At 47.1% G+C, this 19,041-nt stretch overlaps 1 protein-coding gene across 5 annotated transcripts in view; it reads left to right on the forward strand.

Annotated features, from left to right (window-relative positions):
* Positions 1-8,710: 8,710 nt before the first annotated feature.
* The window catches only part of PPARD (peroxisome proliferator activated receptor delta), an 83,228-nt gene continuing 72,897 nt past the window's right edge, over positions 8,711-19,041 (forward strand). For 3 of the 5 annotated variants that reach the window (XM_030315322.1, XM_030315326.1, XM_032593148.1), the window contains exon 1: positions 8,711-8,840. The gene's annotated coding sequence lies outside the window, so the exon portion shown is untranslated. Of the gene's footprint in view, positions 8,841-12,639; positions 12,724-19,041 lie in introns of all 5 variants that reach the window. The other 2 variants (XM_030315323.1, XM_032593146.1) reach the window with 1 other exon arrangement.

Consider the following 19,041-nt stretch of genomic DNA (forward strand, 5'->3'; position numbering starts at 1 on the left):
AGTCTCAGGAGTGAAGTGGAGTGCAGTGGCTAGGAAAGTACATTCTGCCACTTACCAACTGGGTGACTTTGGTCAAGTTTGTTCACCTCACAGTGTTTCAGTTCCTGTGTTGGTAAAACAGGAATAATAATAAGATGTAACTTATAGGGTTGTTGTGAGGATCAAGTGCTTGGCACATGAGCAAGGACTATTATTAGTATCACCCAAAAGTGTTTACTGAGCATCTATTCTATGCCCCACAACTTCCCTGTTATTTAATTCTAATGGCAACCCTGAGAGGTGGATGTTATTATTCGCATTTTACAGGTGGGGAAATTGAGGCTCAGAGAGGTCAGATAACTTGCCCAAAGCCTTCCAAACTTGCTTCTTTTCCCATATTATTTGACTCGCTGACCTTGTCACCCAAGGCAGAGATATGGGAATCTAAGATGCTCCTTTCCTCTCATCCCCCTCGTGCAAAACCATCATGAAATGTGGTAGGTTCTGCTTTACTCTCTCATAGCTTTCAGTCCCTGTCAATGGCCACTGTGGCTGCTGTGTGGTTAACCTAAGGCCTTTGTATTCTCCTGCCTGCTCACCTTTGACTCCTTTTTCATCTTGCCCCATATCTAATCAGTCAAGTCAAATTCACATTCCCTTATGTGGCACATGAGGCCCGGGAAAGCCTCCTATGCCTCTGCTTTACAGATCTGCTAACAGTGCTCTCATTTTCTTCCCCTGGGCCTGCACACTGGCTGCCCTTCCCACCTTACTTCACATAACAGCCTTCATAACTAGATGCATGAGTTCCTTGAGGGCATGGACGTATCTTCTTCAACTTACGTCCCCAGTGCCTAGTACAGTGCTTGGCTCTTAGCAAACATGCAACAGTGTTTGTTGAATAATTAAATTCTAAAATGAATGACTGGGTGTCACACAGCTTAAAAGTGATAAAGTAGCTAAGATTCAAACTCAAGCCCATTCATTTATTCAATGAATTATTCGTTAAGCTCCTATATCATGCTAGGTGCTGGCTATAGGGCACAGAACAAAACAAGAGAGAGTCCCTGCCCTCCTGTAGCTTATGTGCTGTCTGATATCAAAGTTCAAATCTTTTGCCAGTACCCCAAACTCTACTGCAAGGAACTTCATTATAGTCTATGTAAAGTGCCATGAAACAAAACTACTAGTATAGCATGATACGTATTTCAGGGATGGGAAGTGAGGTTCAAACTCTAAGTGCAGTACGATTCAGGAATTCAGAAGAAAGGGAAGCATTAGGTAGGAACTGGGATTCACAATGGCCCTTAACTTTTTTAATTTTCTTTTTAACGTTTATTTATTTTTGAGACAGAGAGAGACAGAGCATGAACGGGGGAGGATCAGAGAGAGGGAGACACAGAATCTGAAACAGGCTCCAGGCTCTGAGCTGTCAGCACAGAGCCCGACGCAGGGCTGGAACTCACGGACTGCGAGATCATGACCTGAGCCGAAGTCGGTCGCTTAACCGACTGAGCCACCCAGGCACCCCTACTTTTCTTTTTAAGTTTATATATTTGAGAGAGAGAGCGCATGCACAGGGGAAGGGGAGGGGCAGAGAGAGAATCTCTGCTAAGAGTGTGGAGCCCCACTCGGGGCTCAGTCTCATGAACCTTGAGATCATGACCTGAGCTGATCAAGAGTTGGACACTTAACTAACTGTGACACCCAGGCACCCTGGCCCTTAAAATTTTTAATAAGAAAGGAGAGCAAGAGGGGTGCCTGGGTGGCTCTGTTCGTTGGGCATCCGACTTTGGCTCAGGCCATGATCTCACGGTTCAGTTTGTGGGTTTGAGCCCCACGTCAGGCTCTGTGCTGACTGTTCAGAGCCAGGAGCCCGCTTCGGATTCTGTGTCTCCCTCTCTCTCTCTGCCCCTCCTCCACTCATGCTCTGTCTCTTTCTCTCTCAAAAATAAGCAAACAGTAAAAAACATTAAAAAGGAAGGAAAGCAGGAGAACATGGAAACAAGGTAAGTAGAAAGAAGCATAACACATCTGTGAGCACAAGAAATATGGATTCTGGATATCGACTGGGAGGATCAATTGTCCTCTAATTGGAGTGCGGTGTCTCTAGGGTACAACGAATTTTAAGAAAATCAGTGTGCAGATCCTCAACTTCCAAGTGTTCTCTCTACCAAAACTGCTTCCCTCCTTCATAATGCCAACTTCCCTACTTTCAGTAACAAGGTTCACCACTCACTCACCCACTATCTTTCAATGGCGGACTACCCAGAGGGGTAAACGCCCTGGAACACTAAACAAAGCAACAATTTGCAATGCTGGTGGTGCCTGTGGGTGCTGAGGAAATGAATGGCTCAAAAGCTGGACAACAAATTCTTTTTGTTTTCAAGCAGGAGGTTTCTAAATCTTTGCTTTCAAAACCTAGAAGGACTTAATTACATCATTAGCTGAAAAATCATTAACAATCTCTTTTTATAATAGATCTTTGTGATTTTTTTTTTTTTTTTTTTTTTTTTTTTTTTTTGGTAAACAACTGAGATTTAGATGCCACTGCTCTGTCAAAACTCTCAGTTCCCATATACTTACTGATATGAACAAGGTTTCTCAGCTTAAAAATGAAAACATGGGCCTGGAAGTGATGCTGAATGCAGAATTCCTGCAGTAAGTCATGTTCAACTATAAGCATATGAACTACCTAGGGAAAAAAACAGCCCATCCGTTCATTAAGAAATACATTTTCTGGGGGTGCCTGGGTGGTTCAGTTGGTTGAGCAGTTAAGCATCTGACTTTGGCTCAGGTCATGATCTCACGGTCCGTGAGTTCGAGCTCCGCGTCGGGCTCTGTGCTGACAGCTCAGAGCCTGGAGCCTGCTTCAGATTGTGTGTCTCCCTCTCTCTGCCCCTCCCCAACTTGTGCTCTGTCTCTATCTCTCAAAAATACACGAAACATTAAAAAAAAACAAACCCACACTTCCGGGGCACCTGGGTGGCTCAGTCGGTTAAGCGACCTACTTCGGCTCTGGTCATGATCTCAGTTTGTGGGTTCAAGCTCTGCTTGGAATACTCTGTCCCTCCGCCACTCATGCTGTCTCTTATCAGTAAATAAATAAACTTAAAAAATACATTTTCAATGTATGGTTTGTGTTTATGTGTGTTACTTATAAAAATCATAATATTTATATTGATCCGATCAATTGGGTATTACTAATTTTGTAATGGCCACTCAAACCAGAAAAAAATTCTCACTTAGAGTTATAAAACTCTAAACTGTAAAAACTATATAAAACTATAAAGTTGTATGAAACTGAAACTTTTTTTAATTCTCAACTTATACACATATTTTGGTTGCAGAGATGTACGATACAGTAATCAATAAAAAATTGAAAATATATATTACATTGATCAGATTTTTGAGGGGAAAGTGGAACTGAAATGCAAGTGCAAGGAGAAAAGGAGACAATGTAAAATTTTTTATTGATAAAGAAGAGCTTCTTCATGTATTTTTAAGATGGATGATGGATGATGGTAAGCATCAAATCACTATGGGATTTGGGGCTTATTCAATACATTTAAAAGGGTAATGGGTGCCTGGGTGGCTCAGTCATTAAGCATCTGACTTTGGCTCAGGTCATGATCTCATGGCTCATGAATTCGAGTCCCACATTGGGCAAGCTCGTGCCCCGCTTCAGGTGAGCTTGAGCCCTGCCTCGGTGAGCCCTGCTTCTCTCTCTCTCCCTCCCTCTCTCTCTGCCCCTCACTCGCTCCCTCTCTCTCTCTCAAAAAGAGAAAGGTAATAAAGCAGTTTTATATGGCAATGTCAATATTTATAAAATAGAAATTATATCCATTTTCTAAGTTTTAAACTAATGGTGAGAAATATTAGATGTCACCTTAAAAATGTGCAGGGAGATGCGTAGTTATATACTTTATACTATATATATATATATATATATATATATATATATATATATATATATATCCTTATATACTATTTAGGAATAGAGAGGCAAAACAATCTGAAGACTACCACCCATGACTAGAAAGGTAGAATGAAGCCTGATTACAGACATTCTTGGAGACTAGGTAGAGTTTAGTCTTGAGGTGGCAAGCCAATCCCTAAACTTTCAGTTTCCTCACCTGGAAATGAGGTCCATTCCAGGTTTTGGAATATTCTATAACTGGCCACAGGGAGGCGTTGATGGTTGAGATACTGCTAGGAAGATAGCCCTGATGCCTGAATGCCATCCATATTGGAACCGGTACGAAAAGCTCTCAGTCTTGAGGGACATAACTAGGGGGCAGGAGAAGATATCTTCCAGTCTTTTTATTTTTAATTTTTAAATTTTATTTTTGAGAAAGCGCAAGTGGGGAAGGGGCAAGAAAGGGGACAGAGGAAGAGAATGTGAAGCGGGCTTGCCGCTAACAGCAGCAAGCCCAACGTGGGGCTCGAACCCACAAACCGTGAGATCATGACCTGAGCCAAAGTCAGATATTCAACTGACTGAGCCACCCAGGTGCACCATACCTTCTAGTCTTTTCATTCCAGGATTAGAAAGTAACTCCTCTGCCCTTTCCAACATCCTGGACAAAGGAGTGTGTATCCAATCTCTGATGCCCTCAGAGATAATCATAAACTCTGGGGACCATGTGAAAAGCACAGCCATTGTGGTCCTAAGTCATCCCAGTCTAGTTTGTATAGCAGGAGGAGTGGGGAGGTAGGGCGATTGGCTGCAGTGCAACAGGCTGTTGCACGTTGTTGCCAGGATCTTCAGGGTGCCGCCAGGGTGCCGCCAGCTCAAGTGCAAGGTCTCCCCCGCTGAGAGTCGCTTTTCTGGCCCCTGCTGTAGGTGAGAAGGAGGAGGAAGGGAAATACCAAGGAGACTGATTTTAGGAGGCTAAATGGCTGTGGTGGAGGTTGGAATGTAATTCAAAGCAAATCTAGCTTTATCTCACACGATATGTTATTATTCAGTTATGCTATAATTAGGCATCAGAACAGGGTTCTGAGACCTCTGGCTGGTCTGGAAAGGGTTGCAGAGGCTTGGCAGCGACCAGCTTTCCCCCCTTTGAGTTGCCTATGGACAAATCGAGTCAAAATGAAGATTCAAGAAACAGAAACTGGCTGATTTAAGTTAAAAAAGGGGGGCGGGGATTTATTAATAGAGTATAGAAGAGTTCCTTAAATAACTGGGAGGATGAGAGAAAGCCAGCTTGGAGGCTGTATAGTCAGGAACAATACCTCAAATTATGGCACATGGCAGTGCTTATGAAGACACCCCAGCTGCTTCGTCTGGGTATAGTCGCTGCTGATTCCATGGCTAATACCACTGGTTTGGTATTCTGGCTGCTTCTTACAGCTAGAAATCAGGTGGAGCTGCTGCTGGGCCACTTACCCAAATGCATTATGTGTGCTTCCCAGTTTTTCATCTTCCCAACTTCCAGTGGAGCCTTGGTTGTGTGGCAATACCCTAGTTGAAAAGGGAGCTGGAAGCAAATGCCTGACATTTTCCACCTTCTACTGTGGAGGAAGAGTCTAAAGTGGGAGATTCCTGGGGCGCCTGGGTGGCTCAGTGGGTTGAGCGTTGGACTTCAGCTCAGGTCATGATCTCGTGGTTTGTGTGTTGGAGCCCCACATTGGGCTCTTTGCTGTCAGCATGGAGCCTGCTTCAGATTCTCTGTCCCCCTCTCTCTCTGCCCCTCCCCTATTCATTCTCTCTCAAAATAAGTAAATAAGCTTTTAAAAAATAAATAAATAGGGGTGCCTGTGGCTCAGTTGGTTAAGCATCTGACTTCACCTCAGGTCATGATCTTGCGGTTTGTGAGTTTGAGCCCCGTGTCAGGCTCTGTGCTGACAGCTCAGAGCCTGGAGCCTGGAGATTCTGTGTCTCCCTCTCTCTCTGCTCCTCCCCTGCTCATGCTCAGTCTCTGTCTCTCAAAAATAAATACACGTTTAAAAATCTTTTTAAAAAATGAAGTGGGAGATTCCCCAAATATGGGAAGATGGTTCAGAAGTTAGGTAGCCAAAAACAAGGAAGCCTTGAAGAGGACGGATATACAGAAAATGTCACATTCTGAGGCTAGCAATATGGTGGCAAAGGGAGCCACAATCATTTTATATGAGGAACTAGGGATGTTGTATAGGGGAATGGGATCAAACATCAGAAGGTCTCTTATAGGGAAAACAATTCGACTTAGTTTACTTCCAAGGGAGAGGACAGACACTGTTGGGTAGGTGCACCAGAGATATAAACTTCTGCTCAATATGAGGAAGATTTTTATTTTTTGTTCTTTTTTTTTTTTTTTCAACGTTTTTATTTATTTTTGGGACAGACAGAGACAGAGCATGAACGGGGGAGGGGCAGAGAGAGAGGGAGACACAGAATCGGAAACAGGCTCCAGGCTCCGAGCCATCAGCCCAGAGCCTGACGCCGGGCTCGAACTCACAGACCGTGAGATCGTGACCTGGCTGAAGTCGGACGCTTAACCGACTGCGCCACCCAGGCGCCCCATTTTTTGTTCTTTAAAACAAAACAAAACCAAACCATGTTTCCACTATGAAAAAAATGCTCAGACTAAAAATGTAGAAAGATAATAACTCATAAAAACAGAACGCAAAGACAACTGCTGATAACATTTTAGCGTTTCCTTTGTTTTTTTCCTATCCTTTTTGTTTGCCCAACAGTATACATAGCTATATATTCCCTATATATCATCAGATCCTGCTTTTTTCCACTTACTATCATAACATTTTTCCTTTTTTTTTTTTTTTTTTTTACAACTCTACAAATCATAATAATCCGTCAGGAGCATACAAAATAATTTACCTAAACATTTCTGTTGTTGACAGTGAGGTTATCTCCAGTTTTTTTTTTTTAAATAATATTGCAATGAGCAATAGAATTATGTGGTCTAAATGTTAAATACATACTTACTAAATATATTATGTAAAATATTCTCTTTATCTTTTAATATAAAAATGAAATGAGGTGGAAAATGTAATATCTTGACAGTACTCCCAGAATTTCTTTTAGGAAGGGAGCTGTTGTTATTTTATGTTTTTTAAAAGTTTACTTATTTATTTTGAGAGAGAGACAGAGAGAGAAAGAGGAGGAAGGGCAGAGAGAGACAAAGAATCCCAACCAGACTCTACACTGTCAGCACAGAGCCCGACGTGGGGCTCAAACCCAAGGACAGCAAGATCATGACCTGAGTCAAAACCAAGAGTCAGATGCTTAACTGACTGAGCCATAAGCCTCCTAAGGGTAGAAAGTAAGATCTTCAGGGCTGGAGTGTTGGCTGGAACCCTAGCAAAAAGAGATGGGGTTAAGATGTCTCTATCTGCCCGGAAATGAGGAAGAATTTGTTTTTTCTCCAGAGAGGGTGGGATAGAGGAGAGAATGGTGGGTCAGGGAGGAGAGTAGTGATTTGGGAGAAGGCAAGGCCCTAAGAGGTGAAGGGCCAATCAGAAAACCTCAAATGGGTTGTTCAGAAAAGACTCTTAAGGAATGTCTGATGTGTAAGTTTAAACCTTTTGCAATGCATCATGTGACCCTGCTCCAGGGCCCAAAGCGTCATAATGTCTTCTCTGCCCATGAATGTTTTGTGTGGGAAGAGGTGTGGGCAGTCTTCAGGAAGGGCTTCGTTTCTACATTTTTGAACTGTGGCACTACAGCAGCCTGGCAGAAACAGGAACCTGGAGGCAGAGAGATTCAGAAGAATATAAATCTCCAGAAATTTGCAGAAATCTTAGGGAAGCCTTTGACCTCCACAACCCATTCTTACTTCAATCTCCAAGGACAAGGAAGTCGATGCCTGAATTACAAAAGTAATGCACATTCATTTCAAAAAGTTAAAAAAGAGAGAGAGGGAGGGAGGCAGAAGAAAAACAATCACTCATAATTCTATCATCCAGACACCTGAGGGTGTGGCCTGAGAAATGTACTTAAGGGGAAGAGGTAATCCTAACTTTAAAAGACATTTGGAGAGAAGGGAGTTACCCATTGCTCATATACCTGTGAGTCAAGTTTTGTTCCTCGCCAGATAACAAACCCAACTTCTTCCGCCATACTGCCTACTAGCTGCTAGGTATCTTGTCATGGTATATCTGAAGGGACAGGTTGGGATAACAGGTCCCTTCCCAGGCCTCAAGAACTGGGTTAAGAAGCAAGAACAGAATTTGCTACAACAGTAAGGAGGATGCTCCCCATTTAGGTGGGCAAGCATATTACTTAAGTACAGAGGAAGATAGGTAGAACGTCCATAACCATAAATTTCTAGTTGCAGAAGCCTCTCCAGGGAGGAAAGTCTTTTCTTTAAAACTTACAGGCAACACGGACTCCTCCAGTGGAGTCTGGAGACCCAGGTTCTAGCCCCGGCATGGCTTCTGACCGCAAGTCACTCACACTCCCTGAGACCGTTTCTTCAGTGGAAAGACGTGGAGGCTGTATTAGACGACCTTTAAATTCCCTTCCAGCTTTAAATTCCCTTTTGCGATACTTGTCAGACTTGTCTTACGGCCCTGGAACATCCCCTCCTGCTCCTCCCTCAGCTGCCACGCCCGCATGCCACACCAGAGGGCGCTGCAGGCGGGTCCTGGGTAACATGCGGTGGGCGGAGTGCAGAATCAGGGGAGAGCCCAGGACGCGCGGTGATTGGCCCCGGCCGGGGCGGAAGGGGGCGTGGGGAGAAGGGGGCCGAGCTGCGCGGTGACCTCAGGATGGTGGGGGCGGGGTCGGGCCGCGCAGCGTGTGACGCCGCGGCCGCCTCGGAGCTGGGGATTAATGGGAAAAGTTTTGGCAGGCTTCGGAGGATTCTGCGGAGCCTGCGGGACGGCAGAGGCGACGCGGGAGGCGGCCAAAACAGGTCAGTCCGGGTCGGGGGAAGCGGTAGCAAGCAGCGGAAGGAGGCGGCGGGCCCGGGCTGAGGCGGCCAGCCGGGTCGGGACGCGAGGCCCGGTGGGGAGTGGGGTGGGGGGAGCGGCAGGGGTCCGCGGGCTGAGCCGCTGCGGCTTCCCGATGGCCCGGCCCCGGCCGGTGCGCCGTAGTTTGTTGCTCTCCTGGCGCCCGCGCGCCCCCAGCCTTTTGGTCCCCCATCACTGAGCCCGAACCGCGAGCCTCCCCCACCAGACTCTGTGCCCCCTCTTGGGCCTAGTGGCTCCGTCTTGTCCCATTTCTGTGTTCTGAGAGCTGGGTCTAAGGTTCGGGGTCCTCTCCCCTTCCCTACCATTGCCTCTGACCTCTTCCTTCATCCCTTCTGTGGTGTCTCCAAATCCATTGCCCTCTTTACCGAGGATCTCCTTGGGGATCTTCTCTGTCCCTCTCGTTATCTTTATGTCCTGCCTTCGTCCCCCTATCTGCCCTCTCGGTCTTTGCTCTCTTTTCCCATCCTGGTTCCCCTTCTTCCCCCATTTCCCGCCCCCCCCCCCCCTCAGGATTACCGCTCCCCCTCATCTTCGCGGTGTTATTAGGCTTTTTCAGCCCCATGCCAGCAATCCCTGTCTACCTAAGCCCCTTTTACCCTGGCTACCCTCAGATGCCCTGTTTTCGCCTCTCTCTCTAATTTCCTTCTTATTAGCCCCGTCTCCTGCATTCCTGTCACCTACCTCCCAGTTCCTTGCCTCTACTTAGGGAAGAAGCATTAGCTCCACGCTCTACTCCGCTTTTCCCTTGACTTGCTGTTGAGATACCCCCCCCCGGGGTGGGGTGGGGGGCATTCAGCCCCTGATTGAAGTAAGGGGCTGAATGTCTGAGGTAAATAGCAGGCAGGTCTGTTTGGGAGAATTGACTTGGGTGTTGCATCGGGGATAATGTCCAATTTGTACACCATTCTTCTAATCTCAGTTTTAATACTTCCCCTTTATGGGTCTGTTGACTTCCAGGAACCCTTGGGGAGAGACCAGCCACTGAGTTGGGTGTGTGCCAGGGGTAGCTGGAGGCCTCATCCAACTCTTTTCCCCTTCCAGGAAACAGAGCTCCGTGTCTTTCCACTCTGGATGTACCCAAGCACGGTTACATCATGATACTCCAGATTATCTCTGCCCTCTCTGCCCACCCTTCTCCCTGTGCCCCATCCCAAAGAGCTAAGAGAAGTCTCCAGAAGTTGTGCCCCAGAGAATGCCTTAACCTTTTTCCTCTGTACTGTGTCCAAGACATTTTTTTCCTGCATGAGTTTTGAAATAGATTGCCAGCCCGATAGCCCTGGGGGCTGGCAGGCGGCTGTCCCGTTTGTTATTGGTCACCTGAACCAGCCTCTGATTTTCACTCGTACATCCCTGACCTCACTGAATGTGAGGGCCTCTGATGTCAGTCACTGAGCAGGTTCTCTTGAAGATTCTTCCTCCATTTTCCTTGAGAGCTTAATTTCCTGCGGATCCAAGAGGGAGGCGGACCTTAAGTTCTGTTCCTTTTGCCCTGCCAGGTGGATATCTGCCTGGGGAGGTTGTGGGGCTGTATTGGTTAGATGGTGTCCGGAATTTGAGTTGTGTCCAGTCACAGACATATCCTCTCTGGGGCTAGAGACCCCACCACCTTCTTGATGTGTCTTCGTGTCAGGCAGAAAGTTCTTTTCAGATGCTTTCAATTTGCGCTCCTTTATTTGGCATTGGTCCCCTGGAGAGATCTTCAGGAAATAACATATCCTCTGTTTCTGCCCAATCTGATCTTGGAGGATTCTGAAAGCATGACCCACTCTCACATTTAGAAATGAAGGCCTGTTGTTTCACCTGGCTCTGGGTTTCTAGGTCTCCTCTTTTGAGGATCGTGTTTTCTGTCTTTGAGCCAGAATTGGACCCAGAATTGGCAACCTTCAAGAGCTGTGGTGGAGAGCCAAGTGAACCAGCTTGGACCAGACTTTAAAGTTTTGGAATTCTCTTGCGCACTGACCCTTTTCTGTGAAAGGAGTACGATTGTGGACGGCTGAGCCAGTTTCCTCTCCACTGGCCCCTGAGCCCCTTCCTAAGCAGTACTTGTGTCGGATTTGGGCAGAATGGACCAAAAGGGGTGGGCTTCTTCCTGTGAAAAGCATCCCTCCAGGGTTGGAATGGGTCATTCTGATGGAGGTGAGCTTGTGTGTTTGGCAGTAATTTAGTCCAGTCTCTGGCTCCCAAGGACTTGACCTGGCTCTTTGAGAGGTGTGCTACTCCTCTCTTTGCTTGTCCGTTAGTGGTGCTCTGTACCCAGGCAGCAGGTGAGAAGGGCTTGAGAAGAGGGCAAGCCCAGTCCTTATGCAACAGCTTGGGCACCAGCAGCTCTGGCTGGATAGATTCCTTCAGTTTGTCCACTCTGTGGCCTTTGTGGATGGTCAGGATTATCAATTACCAAGTTCCCATTCAGTGATTTTTTGCAGAGTTTGGGCCAGCCGTCTCTGTTTTTCAAAAGGTGTAGGCAGACAGAGCCCTGACATTATTCTACAGAAGATGTAACCTGTCAGCTCCTTAGTTTAACGGACTGTTCTTTTGTTTGGCTGCCTTTCTTCTTTCCTCTCCAGTGTTTTCTTCCTTTGGTGTGTGCCTCTACCCATTGAAGAAGAATGGCCCTTACCAGGCCTGTGGTCCCTCAGATCTCTTCCCTAAGGGCCTGATAGAGGATAGCCGTGTTGTACACTGGCCTAGGAAGCAAGTAGGCTTCTGCTTTGGGTAGAGTACAGCTGTTGTGGCTGTTGTGCAAGCTGTCCTGAGGGCATGCAGATCCTGGCATGTTCTGGGACCGGGTAGCTCCTCTGTTTCAGGAGTTGGATTGTGGCTTTAAAGACTTCAGCTGTATAGCCTGTCACTGAGGCTCACCTCCCAGTGTGTTCCCTGCTGGCTGGGAAGCTCAGTTGCAGGGCCCTCGTCCAGTGCCTGAGTAGGGCCTGGAAATGCCAGGAGCTGCCCCGCTGCCTTGCACTGTCCACGCTGGGATCACTCTCTTCTTTCTCCCTACCCAGCGTTTCCACAGACTTGGTCTGTCCTGCCAGGCTCTGGCTTGTGTCGGGTCAGAAGTTCTGTGTGTGATGATTCCCTGGTCTATGCCATGTTGTCCCAGATTGCACAGTGGCTGCTTGTCAATGGTTTGAAATCCCCGAGCATTTTTCTGTGCCTTGGGATCCAGGGGGAGGAGCCACTGACAGCAGCTGGTTTCAGAGGAGAGCTGGGCACTTGCTTGAGCCTGGCAGGGAGGAGATGGCCTCTTGCATCAGGTTTCAGACATGTGGGTCTTCTTCCTTGGCAGGTGGTTCCTGGCCTTCATAACTCAGAGGCTGGTGATTGGGGTGTGACTCTAGTCCTGGTTCCATGGGGCTTGGGTCAAGGACTCAAGCATGACTCAGGGCATCTCCATTTATGAGCTGCCACCTGTGGGGGATGTTGGACTCCAGATCCTTCTTCACGTTGCCAGCTCCTTGTGCCCCACCCTGGTAAAATCAGCAAAGCCGGTGTCTGCTTACTTGGAAATCAGCAGACTACTTCCAGGACTGGGAAATATTTGCTGACTCAGGCTCAGAATAACAACATCTCAGGGTGTGTGTGTGTGTGTGTGTGTGTGTGTGTGTGTGTGAAGGACAGAGAAAGAGCCAGCTTGCTTGGGAGCACCTTTTGAGCCCTAGTGTTTAATTATAATATTAAAGCTGCTTTTCTGACCCCTGGTGCTTCTCAGCTGAAGATGTTGGGTTTCTTTCTATCCTGCAGTGTTGCGTGGTGTTTTGGGCATGCACGTGGTACTCACGCAGTGGCTTCTGTTCACCGACAGATGAGGACAGATGCACCAAAGCGGTAATCCCATTTTCCTTACACAAGGACCTCTGACAACCAACTGACACATCCCAGATTTAGGATCCTGGCCCAAAAGATGAAGTGATTTCACTAGGGCTGAGTTCCTAGATCCCAGGTGTCTATCATAACATTTGGTACTCATTGTTTACACATAGTGGGCATTTATTTAAACATTATTAAAGGTCTATGGCTTATGTAGTTTTGGGGAGAGCACTGAGATTTTTCACCTTTACACCCACTAAAACATAGACTCCACAAGGGCAGGGACTTAACTTTGTTTCCTGTTGTGTCTAGGACTGCCTTGCACCAAGGAGATGCTAAATAAATATTTGTCGAATGAATCAGTGTACAAACTTTTCTTCTCTGTCTGTGTGGGTGCCAGACAAAGATGGTGTCTGTCATTTTCTTTCATTTGTGCAACAGACATTTTTGAGCGTCTGCTATGTGCCAGGCACAGTAGTAGATACTTGGGGAATGATGATAGTAAAAAAAAAACAGATTCAGTCCCCATCTTATGGGTCTGTGGTTTGCTGGCATATGTGAGCTGGGGGTAAGAAATGGAGCTGTTTTCTTCCATCTCTGCTAGCATAGCAGGTCTGCACAATGCTCTGGGCTTCTTGTTACTGTTTCCCTGTTTGTTCTCAGGATGCCTGGCAGATTTTATAAACTCTCAGAAGGGGAGCTACAGGGAATTCGATGTCATTGTCCCAGCTATTTGGGAGGCCAGGCTATGGCGAGGTCCCTGCCAGGGGCCAGGGAAACATGGGCTCCCATCTGGTTTGTTGTAATCTCTGAAGTTCAGTGGTTCCAGGAGCTGTTTATGAGCCTTACTTCCCTTTCTCTGCCTTTAACACCCTGTGGGTTTTCCTGTTGCCAAACAGGGTGCCGAGCCCATGTGTCTGTCAGTCTGTGGGGGTCAGGTTGTTTGTGGATCTTGCAGGAAGGCCTCAGGCGGGGGCCCCTCCTGTTGTCAAACCCGTACCAAGTCCTTTCGTCTCAAGGAAATGTGCATGAGGAAGAAGGGGGGCTTGGGAGACTTCTGAGGTTCCCCGCGAGGGGATAAGGTAGAACTTCCCCCTGGGTTCATTGCTCTGTCATTTGTGTCAGCAGCAGCTAGTCACAGTGGCAGCAATTGTACATGTCCAGGGGTCACTTGTCCAGTTTATCCTGAGGCTCTGAGCTCCCAGTCCCAGCTAGAAGTTTTCTTTCTTAGTTTCCATTGGCAAAAGGTGAGGCTGTCAGAGTTTTCAGTGCTAATCTCAAAAAACTGTGGTTTGGTTGTTATCTTTGTCTTTCTCATCTGAGGCACTTTTGTGGGTCAGGTGCTGTGACAGATGTTTCAGCAACGGTCCTTGGCTGCTCCTGTCCCCCAAGTGTGTGGAATCTAGTTGGGGAGAGAAGACATGTGCACAAAAAGATTTTGAGGGGCGCCTGGATGGTTCAGTCAGTTAAGCGTTCAACTCTTGATCTCAGCTCAGGTCATGATCTCATGGTTTGTGGGTTTAAGCCCCGTGTCGGGCTCTGTGCTGACAGTATAGAGCCTGCTTGGAATTCTGTCTCTCCTTTCTGCCCCTCCCCACCCCCTCTTTCTCAAAATAAATAAATAAACTTAAAAAAAAGTCTGTCAAATTCTCAAATCTAACATAATTTGTTACTCTTGGGGTGCCTGGGTGGCTCAGTCCGTTAAGTGTCTGACTTCGGCTCAGGCCATGATCTCACGGTTCGTGAGTTCAAGCCCCACGTTGGACTCTGTGCTGACATCTCAGAGCCTCGAGCCTGCTTCGGGTTCTGTGTCTCCCTCTCTCTGCCCCTCCCCCACTCATGCTCTGTCTCTCTCCCTCTCAAAAATAAATAAACACTAAAAAAACCTTATAATTTGTTACTCTTTTCTTTCAAGTAAAAAATGTTGTATCATGAAGAAAATGACTAGTTTAGCTTGTAACTCAATCTCACGATTGTTTTTTCTTGATAACCACGTAACTCTTGTTTTATTACAAAGAATATTTAAAAGACATGTACTTAAAGGTCAAGATTTAATGAAGTTAGTTTTTATTGTCTCATTTAGGACATTCTTTTTTTTTAATTTTTTTATTTTAGAGAGAGAGGGAAAGAGGGAGAACCCCAAGCAGGCTCCACAGTCAGCATGGAGCCTGATGTGAGGCTTGATCCCACAACCCTGGGATTATGACCTGAGCCAAAATCAAGAGTCAGGTGCTCAACCGACTGAGCCACCCAGGCGCCCCTCATTTAGGATATTCTTAAGTGAAATTGATAATTTATTTTCTTTCATTGTTGTTTGAGTTGACTGGCTCATCTGGGCAGTTCTTAGTTGGGATATATTGCTTTAGTCAAATGGAGGCTGGGACAGGAGTCATTTGAAGGCTCAACTGGGCTGGACATCCACCCTGGCTCACTCACATGGCTCGCGCTTGATGCTGGCTGTTGGCTAGAGTGCTTACATGTGGCCTCCGCATGTGACTTGGTCTTCTCACAGCACGATGGCTGGATTCTGAACAGAAACATCCCAAGAGGGAGTATACTGAGAGATCCAGGGCTAAAGGGCAAGGTTTCTTGTGACCTAGCCTTGGAAGTAACACAGTGTCAATTCCTTTGTGTTTTCCTGGTCTCAGGACCAGTTCAGATTCAGAGGACTGCACAAGGGTATGAATACCAAGAGGCATGGTTCATTGGGAGGGAGAGAGGGCTCCTCAGAGACCAGCTACTGCTTCTTTTTTAGCATCCCTTATGTGAGGTAGCCTGGCCGGTATATATGAGTGATACTTCCAGGAGAAAAGTGCATCTTCTCACCATTTCCATTCCTGGGAACCACTGTTAGTTAGGAAATTCCTAGTAGGTTGGTAGAGGCCATCGAATGCCAGGTGAAGGAATTTGCGCTGTGTGTTTTTTGGGCAGTGGATAGCCATTGATGGTTTTGGAGCAAGGGGTGATTGTGTTAATATTGCATTAAAGATTGATTGAATGGAGAAAGAATGGAGATAGAGAGGTTAGGTAGGAGACTACTCCAGTGGTCTGAATGTGAGGAAATTCTTCCTCATACTAAATCTGAGTTCCTCTGGTTTTGATTTCGATCTTTCAGCCACACAGATTGAGGACCCAAGGCATGGCTGGAGGAACCCCTTCCCCCCTTTATTCAGGGATGCTGGTACACAGGAGAGATCAAAAGGTTCACCAAAGGTAGAAGGCAACTAAAGTCAGGTTTTATTGTCAAGGCACATTAAAAAGTTAATAAAAGAAAAAAAAGTTAATAAAAGAAAAAAAGAAAAACCAGTTAGTAAAAGAAAAAAATAAAGCTTCGTTGTAGCACCACTAACAGTGTTTCAGTTACATCTTCCTTTCGCTCTCATGGACCATTAGGGAGCGAGGAGAAGAGTGAGAGGCAGAAAGAGGGGGACAAATTAGAGGCTGGTAGGGAGAAGGGGAGAGGAGGCGGCCGAAGGGGGAAACAGCAAAAAGAGTGTGAAGGAGGTTGGGAATGGAAGAACTGCTCCAGGCTGAGGGGCGACTCACCGGCTGGCAAAGAGCCCACTCCTTCTGTGCTTCCTGGGGGGCCCTGGCCTCAGGGTTTAGACACCTCATGTCTTGCCCAGCCTCTGTAGCTTTTTCATTTGAGAAGAGACCGTGGGAAGAGCTGGAGTGGATTTGTTGTTGGACGGACCTGGGGGTGATTCAGCTCTGGTATACAGGGTATACGGGGTGCCTGAATGGCTGACGTGAACCTCGGGCTGTGCTGAGGTCCCAAACCCCCTTTGTACCGAGCTAGGTTCTGAGGTGGAGAGCTCAGGAAGAAATGCCTGTCCGAAACAGTGCCTTCCCTGAGTTGCAGGCTGTGGCAACGGGGGCCCAGCCTCAGCACGGGGAGTCTGCAGGTGCTGTTAAACAGTTGGTGTCCTGGGCAGTGCGTTGCGACATGTCCCCTTTCCTTCCCCCCACCCTGAGTCCAGTCTTCAGAGCCTGCCTCCCAGCCCAGCCTTGCCAACATCTCAGCAGCCCTCCCAAGACCATTACCAAATTCTCCACAGCTAATAGCGACACGCCTTTGAAAGAGTTCTCTCATGGGGCGAATGCTGAAGGGAGAGGCTCCCCAGTGTTAGGGGAAAACCACTTGTTGCTGAAGTTCATTTCTGCACTGTTAGACGAACAGGTATCTAAAAACAGATTTTCCCTGCCTTCACTTGTAATCTGCTGTAACACCGTGATCCTTGTCTTATCACTGCTTTTGGCACTTCCCTCATCCAAGAGTTGTCAGCTCAGAAGCACGTGTTTTTGGCTACTATGCCAATGGAAGTGCAGGCCAACTTTGCTCTCCCAATAGGCGACATTAGCCAAGCAGGCCACCCTCCATATACAACAGTCTGTGGGCCCACTCTCCTCAAAAACAGGCCGTCCTTCAATTTGCCAGAACCCAGAGCTTTACCTATCGTCCTCTTTTCCAAACAAGCAAATGTGGTGTCCCTTCCTCAGTTTCCCTTAATTGCTTCAAATATTGCCTTGTTCATAACTCTCACTTTACTTTCTTTGCCTCTGGTTCCATTTCCTTTAGCACCAGGTTTCTCAGCCACAGACATTTTGGGCTGGGTAAGTCTTTTATTGATTGATTGAAAGTGTGTGTGTGTGTGTGTGTGTGTGTGCGCGCGCAAGCAGGGGAGAGGCAGAGAGAGAGAATCCCAAGCAGGCTTTGCCCTGTCAGCACAGAGCCAGATGCAGGGTTCAATCTCCTATAACGTGAGATCATGCCTGCGCTGAAACCAAGAGTCAGACACTTAACCAACTGAGCCACCCAGGCAGCCCTGGGCTGGGTAATTCTTTATCAAGTGGGCTGTCTGTGTACTGTAGGATGTTTAGCATCATCCCTGGCTTCTACCCCACTAGATGTTGATAGCTCCTCCCTCTACCAGTTGTGAAAACCAAGAATGTCTCCAGACATTGCCACATATCAAGGGGGCAGAATCACTCTTGGTTGAGAGCCACTGCTATGTCACTTCGCCCACTAAATATTTCTGGCCAGCTGGATCCACCGGTGAACAGCACATCAGTAAAACCAGTACAGTAAGCGTGTAGTTCTTAACATTGGAAATGTATCCTCCTCAGTCACGTCACTGGGCCCTTGAGGACTTTGGGGAGCAGTGAAATAATTGACAATGAGTAGCATGTTCCAACTAAGTAAGAAGCTGTATGATGTCTCCATAACAGAGGGACAGTGTCCAAGGTGTAAAGCAATCTCCTGGAGTGGTTGTGTTTCTTGTGTTTTGCTTTTCCAGGTCTTTTGGTGTCTGGGCCAAAGCTACCTTCCTATAGCTCCCAGAGGTGCCGTGCAGGATAGAGTTGATAATGTGTAGCGTGTAAACTGTCATTAACCTGTCCGTTCCTGGTGTCAGACATTACTAGCTGATCTGGTGCTCTGATACAGCAGCATTCCTCTCCAAAGCCACATGAGTTCTTGGAACCCTCTACGCAAGGCAGTTCTCATGAGAGAAGGCTCACCTGCCATCCCTGATCTTGAGCTTGTTTGTCTGGTCCAGACCATTTCTTTCCAGCTTCCCCTACTGCAAAAGCCTTTGGGACAGTCCAGAGATCCAGGTGGGTTCCCTTTGACCCCACAGCACTTGCATCTTGGGATGAACTCCTGTGTGGTCCGTTGGAGGCTTCAGGTTGGAGACTACCGTTCTCCCTTAAGGAGGCCCTCCAGCGGCCAAAATGCTCAGTTCCATGAAATTAGTTCCCCACCCTTTAGATAATAGCAAGCAATGATAGCAAAAGAAAGACCCTAGTCCAGGACGCTGCCAGGATTCTTGTTCTGACCCTCTTTCATGTGGACCAGAGGTCTGAACTATGTTCCTTCTGCACTTTTGGAGTCTGTCTTCCGTGGTGGTAGACTGGGTAATGGTCCCCAAAGATATCCAATATCCAGCCTGTGACCCCTGGGACTTGTAGATGCTACCTTATATGGCAAAATGGACTTTGCAGATGCAATTAAGGATCTCAAAATGGGGAGATTATCCTGGATTATCCAAGTGGGCCCTAAGTGCAGTCACAGGTGTCCTGTTAAGAGGGAGGCAATGGGAAATTTGATACAGAGGAAGGCGGTGTGACTGTCACTGGATCTCAAGATGGAGGACGAGGCCAAGGAACACAAGGAATGCAGCTCTAGAAGCTGGAGAAGGCAAGGAAACACATGTTCCCCTAGAACCTCTGGAGCAACGTGGCCTTGCCAATAGCTAGATTTTGGAGTGAAACCGATTTTGGACTTTCACCTCCAGAACTGTAGGAGAATAATTATGTTTTAAGCCACTAAGTTTG

This window comes from Lynx canadensis, chromosome B2 (assembly GCF_007474595.2).
Source record: "Lynx canadensis isolate LIC74 chromosome B2, mLynCan4.pri.v2, whole genome shotgun sequence".
NCBI classification, from domain to species: Eukaryota; Metazoa; Chordata; class Mammalia; order Carnivora; family Felidae; genus Lynx; species Lynx canadensis.